This window comes from Hyla sarda, chromosome 12, assembly GCF_029499605.1.
Source record: "Hyla sarda isolate aHylSar1 chromosome 12, aHylSar1.hap1, whole genome shotgun sequence".
NCBI classification, from domain to species: domain Eukaryota; kingdom Metazoa; phylum Chordata; class Amphibia; order Anura; family Hylidae; genus Hyla; species Hyla sarda.
This window is the reverse complement of record NC_079200.1, coordinates 4,675,808-4,689,332: the sequence shown is the minus strand read 5'-3', so window position 1 is coordinate 4,689,332 and position 13,525 is coordinate 4,675,808. Positions and strand designations below refer to the sequence as shown.

Sequence of the window (13,525 nt, the reverse complement as noted above, 5' to 3'; positions counted from 1 at the left end):
TCTGGAAAAAATCATAACTACATGCAGGAAAATTTATACGTTTAAAAATGTCATCTTCTGACCCCTATAACTTTTTTATTTGTCCACGTACAGGGCAGTAAGAGGGCTCATTTATTGCGCCGTGATCTGAAGTTTTTATCGCTATGATTTTGATTGGACTTTTTGATCACTTTTTATTCATTTTTTAATGGTATAAAAAGTGACCAAAATACACTTTTTTGGACTTTGGAATTTTTTTTGCGCGTACACCATTGACCGTGCGGTTTAATTAATTATATATTTTTATAGTTCGGACATTTACGCACGCGGCGATACCACATATGTTTATTTATTTATTTTTTTACACTGTTTTATTTTTTTTATGGGAAAAGGGGGGTGATTCAAACTTTTATTAGGGAAGGGGTTAAATGACCTTTATTAACACATTTTTTTTGCAGTGTTATAGGTCCCATAGGGACCTATAACACTGCACACACTGATCTCTCATCCTAATCACAGGCGTGTATTAACACGCCTGTGATCAGTGTTATCGGCGCATGACTGCTCCTGCCTGGATCTCAGGCACGGAGCAGTCATTCGTCGATCGGACACCGAGGAGGCAGGTAAGGGCCCTCCCGGTGTCCGGTCAGCTGTTCGGGACGCCGCGATTTCACCGTGGCGGTCCCGAACAGCCCGACTGAGCAGCCGGGTCACTTTCACTTTCGAAGCGGCGGTCAGCTTTGACCGCCGCTTCTAAAGGGTTAATACCGCACATCGCCGCGATCGGCGATGTGTGGTATTAGCCGCGGGTCCCGGCCGTTGATGAGCCCTGGGACCGACGCGATATGATGCGGGATTGCGGCGCGATCCCGCTTCATATCGCGGGAGCCGGCGCAGGACGTAAATATACGTCCTGCGTCGTTAAGGGGTTAATCTAATGTGTAACTGTTGTGATGTCCGGCCCACATACTGTTTTTCACAGATACAGGTAACAAGATAAATGACAAATTTGGTCTGACAAGTCATATGGAACTTGATAGGAAATCTTTTGAGTCGGAAAACTCTATACTTCCACCTTCAATTTTCCGACAGCAGAGGCATCTTCTCTTGCCGCATTTATAAACCCCTTTCTTATATGAAGATTCTATTGTGTTATCTTTTTTGTAGGTTTGTCTCTTCAATTTACTTGGAGCAATGATATTTTTTAAGGAAGGCGCTCTCCTGAAGGTAAGTCCCAGGTGAGATGGTATAATGTCCTTCAGGTATGGGTCACTTTTCAGAAGATTCCAATGTTTGTTCAGGATGTTTTTTATTTTATGGTGACCCATAGAGTAAGTGGTGATAAAATTAATATTGTAATTGGCCTTCACTTTTTCTTCTGTAGATTGGACATCTAGAAGTCCGTCAACAACTGGAAGTGAGCCGGGACCAGACGACAGGCATTCCTCTTGGTGAGTCCTCGTACTTTTTTATATGCATAATTTATAAGTGTTTTTGGATAGCCCTTGGCTATAAAACGATTTTTTAGAATTATGCATTGTTTGGAAAAGGTACTTGAATCTGTGCAATTTTTTCTGACGCGGCGAAACTGGCCGTAGGGAATATTCTCTTTCCACTTTTTGTAGTGTCTGCTGAGAAAAGGGACATAACTGTTTGAATCTACGGTCTTAAAAAATGTAGCCGTTGTAATTTTATTATTTTCATGGGAGATCGAAAGGTCTAGGAAATCAATGGTCGTGTCTGATATATTAGGGATAAAATTAATGCCCCAGTTGTTTTTATTCATATCATAGATAACATTTTCAATTTGTCCTAATGAGCCTTTCCAGAGTATGAACAAATCGTCTATATAACGTTTATAGACGATGGCGTGTTCCTGGAAAAGGGTATTTTTGGAAAGGTGTTCTTCCTCAAATTGGCCCATAAACAAATTAGCATATGATGGGGCGACTGTTGTCCCCATCGCCGTGCCTCGGGTCTGTTGGATGGTTATCCCGTCATAGATGAAAAAATTATCTAAAATTAATTTCAGACAGTCCATAAAAAAGGTCACTTGTTCTGGAGGTATTCTAGAGTCGGCTTCTAGGAAGGATCGTGTACTTTTTAGACCTAGTTCATGTTTAATATTGCTATAAAGAGCAGATACGTCCATAGTTACAAATAGCATGTTTTTTCCCCATGGTATTGTGATTAGCTGGTCCGAGTTCTTTAAATAACTCGGTAGGTTCTGGACATAATCCTGTAAGACTAAATCCAAATATTGGGAGATGTTACTGGTTGCGCAGTTCACGCCAGAAATAATCGGTCTACCTGGAGGACATTTCTGGTCCTTGTGCACCTTCGGCAGATGGTAATAGAAGGGATGAGAGGGATTCCGAATCCATAATAAAAACTTTTTTCTCTTTTGCTAATAATATTTTTTGATAGATTTTTGTCGAGGAGGTCTAAAATCTACTGTTGTGGAGTGGAGAATGGATCTCCTTCGATCTGTTTGTAATAATTCGCATCTCCCAGGATTTTCCACGCCTCTGTGTTGTAATCCTCATAGTTTTGAACTACAATACCGCCCCCCTTATCAGCGGGGCGTATAACTATATTTTCATTATTTTTCAAGGACTTCAATGCTTTCTGTTCAACTGCAGTTAAATGGCCCTCCTTTGTTCTTGATTTAAATTTCTCCGGGAGGCTCTTTAATTCTTCAGCTACTAGATCATGGAAAGATTTTAGAAAGTGTCCTTGACTCTCCACAGGATAAAATCTAGATTTCGGCTTGACATCTGGATGTATTCCTATTTCTGGTGGAATGTCTATATTTTTGGGGTTTTTTGACCACTCTGATGAAGTGGGGAGGGAGAAATGACGTTGAAGAGTGAGGCGTCTCGTAAAATTGTGTAAATCCAGAAATAGATCAAATTTATCATAATTATGTCTAGGACAGTAGGATAAGCCTTTTTGTAGCAGAGATAATTCTCCTGGGTTTAAAATATGATCAGATAAATTAAATATTTTTATTGTAGTATTTCAATTATTTTTTGTACTTGTTCCACTTTGTGTTAAGGGAGTACATTTTAGTTGTTTTTTCTTGGTATTTTTCCGGTGTTGCCTATTTTTTCCTCCTCTGGTACCTCTTCGAGTTTTCTTTTGATAGTATTCCGGGTTTGGAAATAATCCGTTATAGTCTTGATTTTGGTGGGGCATGTCTATAAAAAAGGAACCGAAGTTGAGCTATTAGGAATCGCTTCGGTTCTAGTGTTAGATGGGAGAGCCTCAATTGGAATTGCTGGTAACTTGGTATTATGATCAATCCCCATATTAATAGAGTTGGATACTGTGGATCCGAGGGGTGACATGGGAAAGAGATTTTCGGAAAATGAGATGGATGGTTTCGGAGCGTGAATTTCAACTGTTGTACTAATAGTGTGTTTATTAGCCAAGTTGAGAAAAGGTACCAAGGCTGCATTCCCAGTGTCGGAATTGTCTACTATGATTGAAGGTTGAGAACTGGTGGGAGATGTTGCGGGACTAATATTGTGTAAAGTGATTAGTTATGCGTTCAGTAGGATGTCCTGAGAGCAGGTTGATGGTGGAGATAATTGTATTGTAATGGGTGAGATTTTCTCCGAATTTTGCTTGCTGTCGGTTTCAATAGTGGCTTTGAGACTTTTTATAGAATCCCTAATGTTCTTAATACGATGTTCAATTTCCGGGTGAGCCATTGTTGGGGTCCCAATGTTTGGGTAGGTAATTATCACTCTATTCGCAGTTGGATTCGTGGGAGTCCCCATAAGTGTGGGGGGATTGTGTTGGCCTGTCTGGAATCTTGAGTTTCGCCAGGTGTTATGTGTTCTCCTCCTGTTTCCATTGTGATAACGATTGGTGGGTTGTTCCCATGGTTTATGGGGGGGGATTATGATTCCAAGGTCTTTCGAAAGTATTGTTAGATGGTCTAGCGATCCTGGGGACAAGAGGCAAGGATCCAGGGGTTTGATTCTGTCGAACAGGAGTCATATTCCCAAGTGTATTCGATGCATCCTTTTTTCCGGTGTTATAGTTAGCAGTATGATTTTTGAGCCAACTTCTATATACATTAGATGTTTTGTCGATGCAATCCCGATTAAGTTTGTTTGCAGATGTCTGCATAACCATTGGACCTGACGAAGGGATCACGCCCTTCGAAACGCGTTGTCCCACCCCCCATGCTACGGCCTTTCCTATTATTATTATTTTTTACTCTTTTATGTCAAATAAAATCCTTTTGCCTATATCATTTCCCACTCTGGATTTGATTTGCATCCGACCCTGGATTGATCTATACTTGCGAGGAGAGCGCCTGAACGCACCGGCATTTTCTGCTGTAATGCAGACCACAGTTCTTTCTACTCCCAAGACCGCCTAGGATCATCCTAAGACGGGGAAGGTGACGTGGCAGCACTCCCAAACTTTCCATTCACTACGCGATATTGTGTTGTACCCGCAGTGCAACACCCAAAGGTGAGCAGAACTGCTTTTCTTCACATTCATTTTCAGTTACTAGGGGTAACGGCACATTGCTGCGCTTTTTTTCTGTTCCCTTTTTTCTATAGTCTCTCTAGTTTAACCACTTTGTGATATGTTAAAATTACGTCTGCCATTATGTTTCAGTTGTATCTACTAATTTTAATTCACAAAATATCTATATATCAGTAAGTAAACCCTTTAAAGCATTTTCCGTGCAAACTTCACTGATGGCCTACACTCAGGATAGGCTATGAATACCTGATCGGTGTGATACAGACATCACCTGTTTGTGTACATCCAGTCATGGCGAATTACCCAATCTACAAAGCCAGTATAGTATTGTGCAGTGCTCAGTCACCACTAAAGAGAATGGTTAAAGAGTCTCTCCGGATAGCAAATAGTATATTCATATTTTTTCCCCTCATGAGCAGACCAACTGTGTTGTAATATACACTTATTACCTACACTGGGCCATTTTCCCTGCTGAAATGTGTTTACCTGGAAAACCACTTTAAGTAACTAATTTTTATTAGAGACAAAAGCTTTCAATCAGACGGAGACAGTGATCAGAGCACAACCGATTATGAGAATGAGAGGGGAGAGAGAAGAGTGCTACCACATGCTTCTTTCCTTGCTCTGTGTTTCTGTAAGACCTCGACAGCCTCCTAGACTTAAATTATGGGTCCGTCCAGGTCACGAGACACAGAGGCGGAAGAGAACACGCTAAGCGGGCACCTTTGCCGGCTCCTTCTCCTGATTGTTTTTTTTAAAGGAGTACTCTGTGTAAAACACATTTTTTCTAATCAACTGGTGTCAGAAAGTTATACAGATTTGAGAATTACTTCTATTAAAAAATTCTTAAAGGGGTCCTCCCCCCCTAGACATCTTCTCCCCTATCCAAAGGATAGGAGATAAGATGTCTGATTGTGGGGGTCCCGCCACTGGACCTCAATGCAACTCTATGGGAGGAGTATACTCCGGCCCCTTTATCGCCCATCACCAGGCACGGAGCAACATTTGCTCTGTGCAGCAGATGGCAGGAGAGATTGCGAGGGTTCTCAGCGGCGGGACCCCCGCGTTCAGAAATCTTTTCCCCTATCCTTTGGATAGGGGATAAGATGTCTAGGGGCAGAGTACCCCTTTAATACTCCATATATGGTCTGACCTATGATTTATACAGAGGTAATTATGTTCTTATGTGCAGCTGTTTTTACGGCCCAAGTGCATAATCTTACATTTATCTACATTAAACTTCATTTGCCATGTCTGTGCCCAAGACTCCAGCTTCCACAGATCACTCTGTAGTATTAACTCCTTAACGACCACGGACGTAAATGTACGTCCTGGTTTGGTGGGACTTCCCATACCAGGACGTACATTTACGTCCTGTGTATGACCGCGAGCGATCCGATCATTCAGCATGGCGGCCGGAGGTCCCCTCACCTGGCTCCAGCTGTCTTCTGCTCTGGTCTGCGATCGAGCAGACCAGAGCAGAAGATCACCGATAATACTGAGCAGTGCTGTGTCCAATGCATTGCACTGCACAGTATTAGCAATCAAATGATTGCTATAGATAGTCCCCTATGGGGACATAAGTGTAAAATAAAAGTTGAAAAATGTAAAAATAAAAAGTAAAAACATCCCCTCCCCCAATGAAAATTGTCTGTTTTTCCCATTTTACCCCCAAAAAGCGTAATTTTTTTTTTATAAACATATTTGGTATCGCCGCGTGCGTAAATGTCCGTACTATCAAAATATAATGTTAATTATCCCGTATGATGAATGGCGTAAACGTAAATGTTAATTATCCCGTATGGTGAATGGCGTAAACGTAAAAAATACAAAAAAGTGCAAAAATGCTGCTTTTTTGTCACATTTTATTAAAAGAAAATTCATAAAAAATTATCGAAAAGTTTTAGATATGCAAATGTGGTATCGATAAAAAGTACAGATGACTGTGCAAAAAATTAGCCCTCATACCACCCTATATACGGAAAAATGAAAAAGTTATAGGTTGTCAAAATAGGGCGATTTCAGATTACTGATTTTGTACAAAAAGTTTTAGATTTTTTTTAAGTGGTACAAAATTATAAAAGTATCTAGCCATGGGTATCATTTTAATCGTATTGACCCACAGAGTAAAGAATAGGGATCGACCAATATCGTTTTTTTAGGGCCGATACCGATAATCGGTGGAGGTTAGGGCCGATAGCCAATAACTTATACCGATACACCGCTGCAGATCATTGATTTAAAGCGGGTGCTTTAAATCATTGAACTGCAGTGGCTTTTGCGATGCCATATACCGCCGCCACCCGCTACTCTCCCCCTGCCTGTCCGGGGGTCCTGAGTCCCATCACCGCCACCGCCCCGGCCCCATTGCCTCCCCCATCCCCGGTTTTATAATTACCTGTTCCAGGGGCCCGGGGTCCACTCTACATCTGGATCCGGTGGCGTCCTCCTGAGCTGTCACTGTGTGCACTGAAGGTGACGTTGCGTCACTCGTCATTGCGCACAGCGTAACGCAGGACGCAGCAGGAGCCAGAAGTAGCGTGGACCCCATGCCCCGGGAACAGGTAATTATAAAACCGGGGATGGGGGAGGCAATGGGACCTGGGCGGTGCGGTGGGTCGGGGGGGATGGGGCGGTCGCGGTGCGGCATTATCGGCAAGGTAATTGCCGATACCGATAATTCCCAAAATCGTGATTATCGGCTGATATCGGCCAAACCGATAATCGGTCGATCCCTAGTAAAGAACGCATCATTTTTACCGTTAAGTGTATAGTGTGAAAACAAAACCCTCCAAAATGTGCAAAATGTTAGTTTTCATTTAAATTTCCTCCCTAAAAATTTTTTGGGGGGTTCGCCGTACATTTTATGGTAAAATTATAGGTTTCATTACAAAGTACAATTGGTCACGCAAAAAACAAGCCCTTATAACGGTCTGTAGATGGAAATATAGAGGAGTTATGGATTTTAGAAGGCGAGGAGGAAAAAACGAAAACGCAAAAATAAAATTGGCCTGGTCCTTAAGGGGTTAAAAAGGGGAACTCCAGTAAAACTGGGAAACAAATGTTTTCAAATTAACTGATGCCAGAAAGTTAAACATATTTGTAAAGGACTTCTTTTTAAAAAATCTTAACCCTCCCAGTACTTAGCTGCTGTATGCTCCAGAGGGAGATGTGTAGTTCTTTCCAGTCTGACCACAGCGCTCTCTGCTGACACCTCTGTCCATATCAGGATTTGTCCAGAGTACAAGCAAATGCCCATAGCAAACCTCTCCTGCTCTGGACAGTTCTTAATACGGACAGAGGTGTCAGAACTCCATAAAGAAATACAACTTCCTCTGGAGCATACAGCAGCTGATAAGTACTGGAAGGGTTACATTTTTAAATAGAAGTCATTTACAAACCTGTTTAATCTTCTGGCACCAGTTGAATTGAAAACATTTTTTTCCACCAAAGTACCCCTTTAACAACAATGGACATAAATGTAAGTCATGGTGCAGAGGTACTTAGCGCACCATGACGTACATTTACGTTATGGACATGACCGCGAGCATCATTACAGATCACGGCACCTGTGGCAGCTCTGCGGCAGGGATCCAATCATTCAGAATGGCGGACGGAGGTCCCCTCAGCTCAGATTTTTCCTCCAGCTCTGAGCCCTGCACTCACAGCTGTCAATCAAGGAAGTGTGTCCATGCCATAGGTGATGATGCATGGACACTGCAGGACTAGTATGTGTCCAAGCAGGCGGGGGGAGGGGTCAGTTTTGCTTTTTCAGTATGAAATACTGAAAATTTTTTAATGAAAGCAATTGCAAAACCTATTGGTTATACATGCTTTACAACATATCAAAAGTTTTTGTAACTGACAGTGCCCATTTAAGGGGTTAAAAGATGTAAAGCAGTGCACTGAATGTGAATACAATACAGTAGATCCAAGTTACAGGTGGCAGACTACGAGGCACGCATATAGTTTAGGAGTAGTTCCAATTACTTACAGTGCATAAGTTTAGAACAAGCAGTATGAGGTGCTGCAGTGAATGTAAACATCCAAGCTTCACCTGTATTACTCTGGTTTAGGGAAGGCATCTGTGTCTGATGGTGTTCTTAGTAACAGGGCAGACCTGCCTTTTCTGTACCAAAGTCTGGGCATGTACACTGGCACTGTAGGTAACTAAAGCTACCTTCTGTACATAGGAATAGCTGTAGTTTCTAAAATGTATATATTTGCTGATGTTTTGGATTCCCTGGTTTAGAGGGGATAGTGCTTAGGTCCCTAACTACCTCTCTTACCACAAAGTAGTTTGTTAAATAAACCAAGAAGATAATAAGATAAGACATCAACAACGATGAACTGTCCCCTCTCTTGACCTGTCTGCTAAATACAGTGAAACCTCTTTGAGATGACCACCAAAAATTGCATTAAAAAGCTGCTATGGGGGTTGGTCCTCTTAAAGAAGAAAGCCTTTATTCTACAAATATAGTGAACTGAGAATCTGTCATAGGAAGTGTGGCCTGGATATAGGGTCTTCTGTGATTGACTAACGTAAAGGACGTAAAGGAGGAAGTAACTGTGTGTGTACTACTGACAATGAGCCCAGATCTGCCTACTGAAATGGAGAGAATAATAAATGTGGCTCTCAGGGGCTTAAAGGGGTACTCAACTGGCTAGAGTTCAGAAGTAAGTGTTCCAAATGCTGTTTTCGTGCTGCGGTCGGCCACGCCCCCTTGTGATGTCATGGGCACACCACCTCAATGCAAGTCAATGGGAGGGGGCGTGACTGTGGTCACGCCCCCTCCATTTGACTTGCATTGAGGGGGTGTGCTCACGATGTCACAAGGGGGCGTGGCCGACCCCACAGCGCGAAAACAGCACTCGGAGCATTTATTTCCAAACTCTGACCAGTGGAGTACCCCATTAAAACAGCAGTGACAGCATTAACATCACATTGTCGCCACTTTAAAAGATTAATTAAAAATAAATAAATAAATAAATTAAATGACAGGTACGCATTACAACTGGCATGTGAAACTTGTCTTTGTAAATCCCCATAGTTGTTCTCATTACTGGAAATGTGTGTTACAAAAGGATATTTTAGGCACCTACTGCTTGTTAATATTAATAAACCAATAAAAGATGGAAGCATTTATTTAAAAATAAAACTCCACTACGGAAACCATTTTAAATCCTACCTGAAACTTTTTCCGTTCCGCAGAAGCCACTTTGCCATTTGAATGGCAGATACTGAAAAGTTCCCTGTATGACACTTTATGGCTCCTGTATTCCGTGAATGGAGAACGTACCGCAAAACGACTTGGCTGTATATATGAGCCTTATGCCTATTTCTGGCTACCTCTCATGAAAAGTCTAAACAACAGATAAAACCATTAACTACAGATTTAATGTGTAGGTTCAGTACATCAAACAGTGAAAGACAATTTTCATGTAGACAGATTTTTATGTGAAAAGGTTTTCATTTTACAACCTTCTGTGTACATTTAGCCTCCTCTTTGAGAGCATCATCCCCTCCCTCAGATGACAATTTTTCACAATTTTGGGCGGTCTCAGGCTCTGTTCACACCATGGTCATTGCTTCTGTTAAATAACTTACCGTGACGTCAGTCTTTGACCAGTCGAACGATTGACCCAATTGGCCGTTAGAAATAGTGCAACATTCTGCTCCTTCTCCTTGTGAGAAACCTGATGGAACTAAAGACTGAGCCTTAGACGGTAGTGTGAACACAGCCTATAACTGTATACGGTTTAAAGGGGCACTCCGCTGCTCAGCGTTTGTAACAAACTGTTCCGAACGCTGGAGCCGGGAGCTTGTGACGTCATAGCCCTGCCCCCTCAATACAAGTCTATGGGAGGGGGCGTGAAAGCCGTCATGCCCCTCCCATAGACTTGCATTGAGGGGCGGGCATGACATCATGAGGGGGCGGGGCTATGACATCAGGAGCTCCCGTGCCGTCTCCAGCGTTCGGAACAGTTTGTTCCAAACACTGAGCAGCGGAGTACCCAGTTTAATGCAATATGTCATAGTGATTTCACATTGGAGCCACAACAACCATCAGAATGGCCACAACATAGGAAATATATCTGACTGGCTGAAGCTGGGAATGTGGAGCTATTAGGGTATGTTCACACACAATTTCCACTTGCAGCAGTATTCCATTTAACTCAATGGGTTTCTGCTGCTCTGTTAACACTACGGAAGTTCCATGAACATCTTTAGTCTGGCAGTTTCCGCCTGGGAAGTCCCGGCACTACAGTGTAGTAAATAGGATGGCACTTCCTGTACATGGAAAATTGTCACGGACATTAAGTGTCAATTTCGGAGGTTGGTATAGTAAATGTAATCCTTGTGGAAATTCTGTAGTGTGAACAGGCCCTTACATGGCAGAGATTTATCTGAATAAGATGGCTGAAGTCTAAATCTCCTGTGCCACACAAACTAAAAGAATAAACAGAAAACAATCAGCAGACATTTGGTAAAGCGCCTTTTTTATTTGGCTACAATCAATGTCTTTTTTAGTTTTTGTTTCAAGATATAAAATGCAAAAGTAGATCAATAAAACTAACATCGAGCAAATCAATTAAACACGGTTCTTTAGTTGTTATTACAAATATAATTTATGTTTCTCTTACAGACGCACATTGTCAAAGCGGTTTTCCCATCTTGCAAAGTTATCCATTATCCTGTGGATAGGAGAAAACTATCTAACAGTGAGGCCTCGGACTCTAGGGCCCCCATGATCTTTAGAACAGGGGCCAGAGAGGGAGTCGCTCCTGTACCACACAACCAGACATTTTCTTATGGGAATTGCCAAGGTTAGCCAAGTCAAGTCCTGTGAATAGGGAATAACTTTGCTAGATGGGAAACCCCTTTATAGGGATACTGACAACAGGGTCCCCCTCACCAAAGTGAATATACGGGTAGATAGTGCAGGTGACCTTGTATCTAACACTTCTTACCAGGTGAAAATCAGTGCAGTGGTTTATGAGATATTCATCTCATTGCTATTCCTTCTTAAAGGGGTACTCCGGTAAAAAACATCTTATCTCCTATACCAGTGGTCTTCAAACTGTGGCCCCCCAGATGTTGCAAAACTACAATTCCCAGCATGCCCGGACAGCCGTTGGCTGTCCGGACATGCTGGGAGTTGTAGTTTTGCAACATTTGGAGGGCCAGAGTTTGAAGACCGCTGCCCTATACGAAGGGTAGGGGATAAAATGTCTCAGCACTCTAATCATCTGAGTGAACTCTGCTCCGTGTCTGATGACTGGCGACTACAGCAGCCACGCCCCCTCCATTCATATCTATGGGAGGAGGCGTGACGGCTATGTACTAGCTATCACTCCCCTTCCCATAGACATGAAGGGAGGGTGCGTGGTGTGACGCCACAAACACAGAAGCTCCAAGCTTCCGTGTTTCGGATAGCGTCGCTGCCGGCTCGGAGATCCTTTGGATAGGAGATAAGATGTTTTTCGACGGAGTACCCCCCTTTAATGGTGCATTCACATGTACAGTATCAATCCAACATATAAAAAAGTGAATAGAGCACTCACCATGTAGTTGAGCTTGCGATTGTCATTTATTGTAGACCGTAAAGTAAACACATCAGTGCTGCTTCACACCGTCGAACGCTAGAGTAGCCACTCCCTGTGTATGTCCAACCTTTTATGGTCAACAATAAACAACTACCGCAAGCTCAACTACTCGGCGAGTGCCCTATTCACTTCTTTATATGTTGGATTGATACAGATTATGTGTTTCCAAAATGAGCACAATCAAAGGTATCTTGCATTCTTTGCTATATGAATTAGAACTTATTGTCCGCCTGAGGTCTGGCGAATTTAGCAGTGCCGAGTTTTGCTTAACGTCTTGGTGTGGATGAAACATGTGCACAGTATCCTGTGCATATTTTATGCTGCAGATTACAATGTAAACTAAATGACTGATCACAGTTTCAAATCCTGCACATCAAATGTCCACAGGATACTGTACGTGTGAATAGACACGAAGCCGAATTCCAGAAAAAAAATTCTCTTTATCTTACCATGCCCATGTAGCAGGCCTGGGCTTCTTCCGGGTGCCTGAGCCAGTTACATGACACTGCCGCTCAGCCTATCACTGGCCTAGGTGGGACACGTCTGCAGTCAGCGATTAGATAGGCACAGTGAGACTTGTTGGGCACCAAGAGACTGAAAAAGACCTGGGCTGGAGAATGGGGGAGCGATTCTACCAAGGGAGCAGCGCATGGAAAGTTAATTTTTTTTTAATTGCAATTGAGGCGGCTGCTACTGTTGTATGAATTATGCTTTCTCCCCATAACCCCAACCCCCTTCGGCCATTAACGCCACCCTTTCATAAGTATTATTCCTTGTTCAGCATGTCTGTGAAGGGGGCGGGAGTAAGCACTGCACATGAAGTCGTCTCTTTTGCACTTAAAGGAGTATTCCGCTGGGGAAAAAATTCTCATCAACTAGTGGCAGAAATGTAAACAGATTTGTAAACTACTTCTATTAAAATGCTTCACAGGAAGTTGTGTAGCCCTTTCCTGTCTGACCACAGTGCTCTCTGCTGACACCTCTGTCCATTTTAATAGAAAAAAATTTACAAATCTGTTTAACTTTCTGCCACCAGTTGATTAAAAAATGTTTTCCAGTGGAGTATCCTTTAAAAGGAATTACCATATTAGAAACAAGATGAAAATCTCCAGAACGGATTCACCGATTTTCACTGGGTAAGAAGAAATACACACAGGGTCACCCACACTATCTACCTATTCAGGTCAGTGGGGGTAACTCTGCTGTCAGTTTCTTATTGCAGAAAGGAGCATTTCAGATCATCCTCATTAACATGATTGTATAGAACAAACTATTCAAACATACAATAAACTATACAAAAGAAAAAAAAAATTAAGCAAAACAGGACATTATACACTGGGACGTATGAATAAACTACAGCTCTATACCCAGCTGTAGACCCTTATTTGTCACATACAGTCTAAAACAAGACAAAATATTCACACTTCAA

The 13,525-nt window shown here is 42.3% G+C and overlaps 1 protein-coding gene across 2 annotated transcripts in view; it reads right to left on the bottom strand.

Moving 5' to 3' along the window:
- LOC130297100 (deoxynucleoside triphosphate triphosphohydrolase SAMHD1-like) overlaps nt 1-11,648 on the bottom strand; it is a gene marked incomplete at its 3' end in the record, with an annotated part of 143,592 nt that extends 131,944 nt beyond the window's left edge. For both annotated transcript variants that reach the window (XM_056549353.1, XM_056549355.1), the window contains 1 exon segment: nt 9,678-11,648.
- Between the last annotated feature and the right edge of the window lie 1,877 nt (nt 11,649-13,525).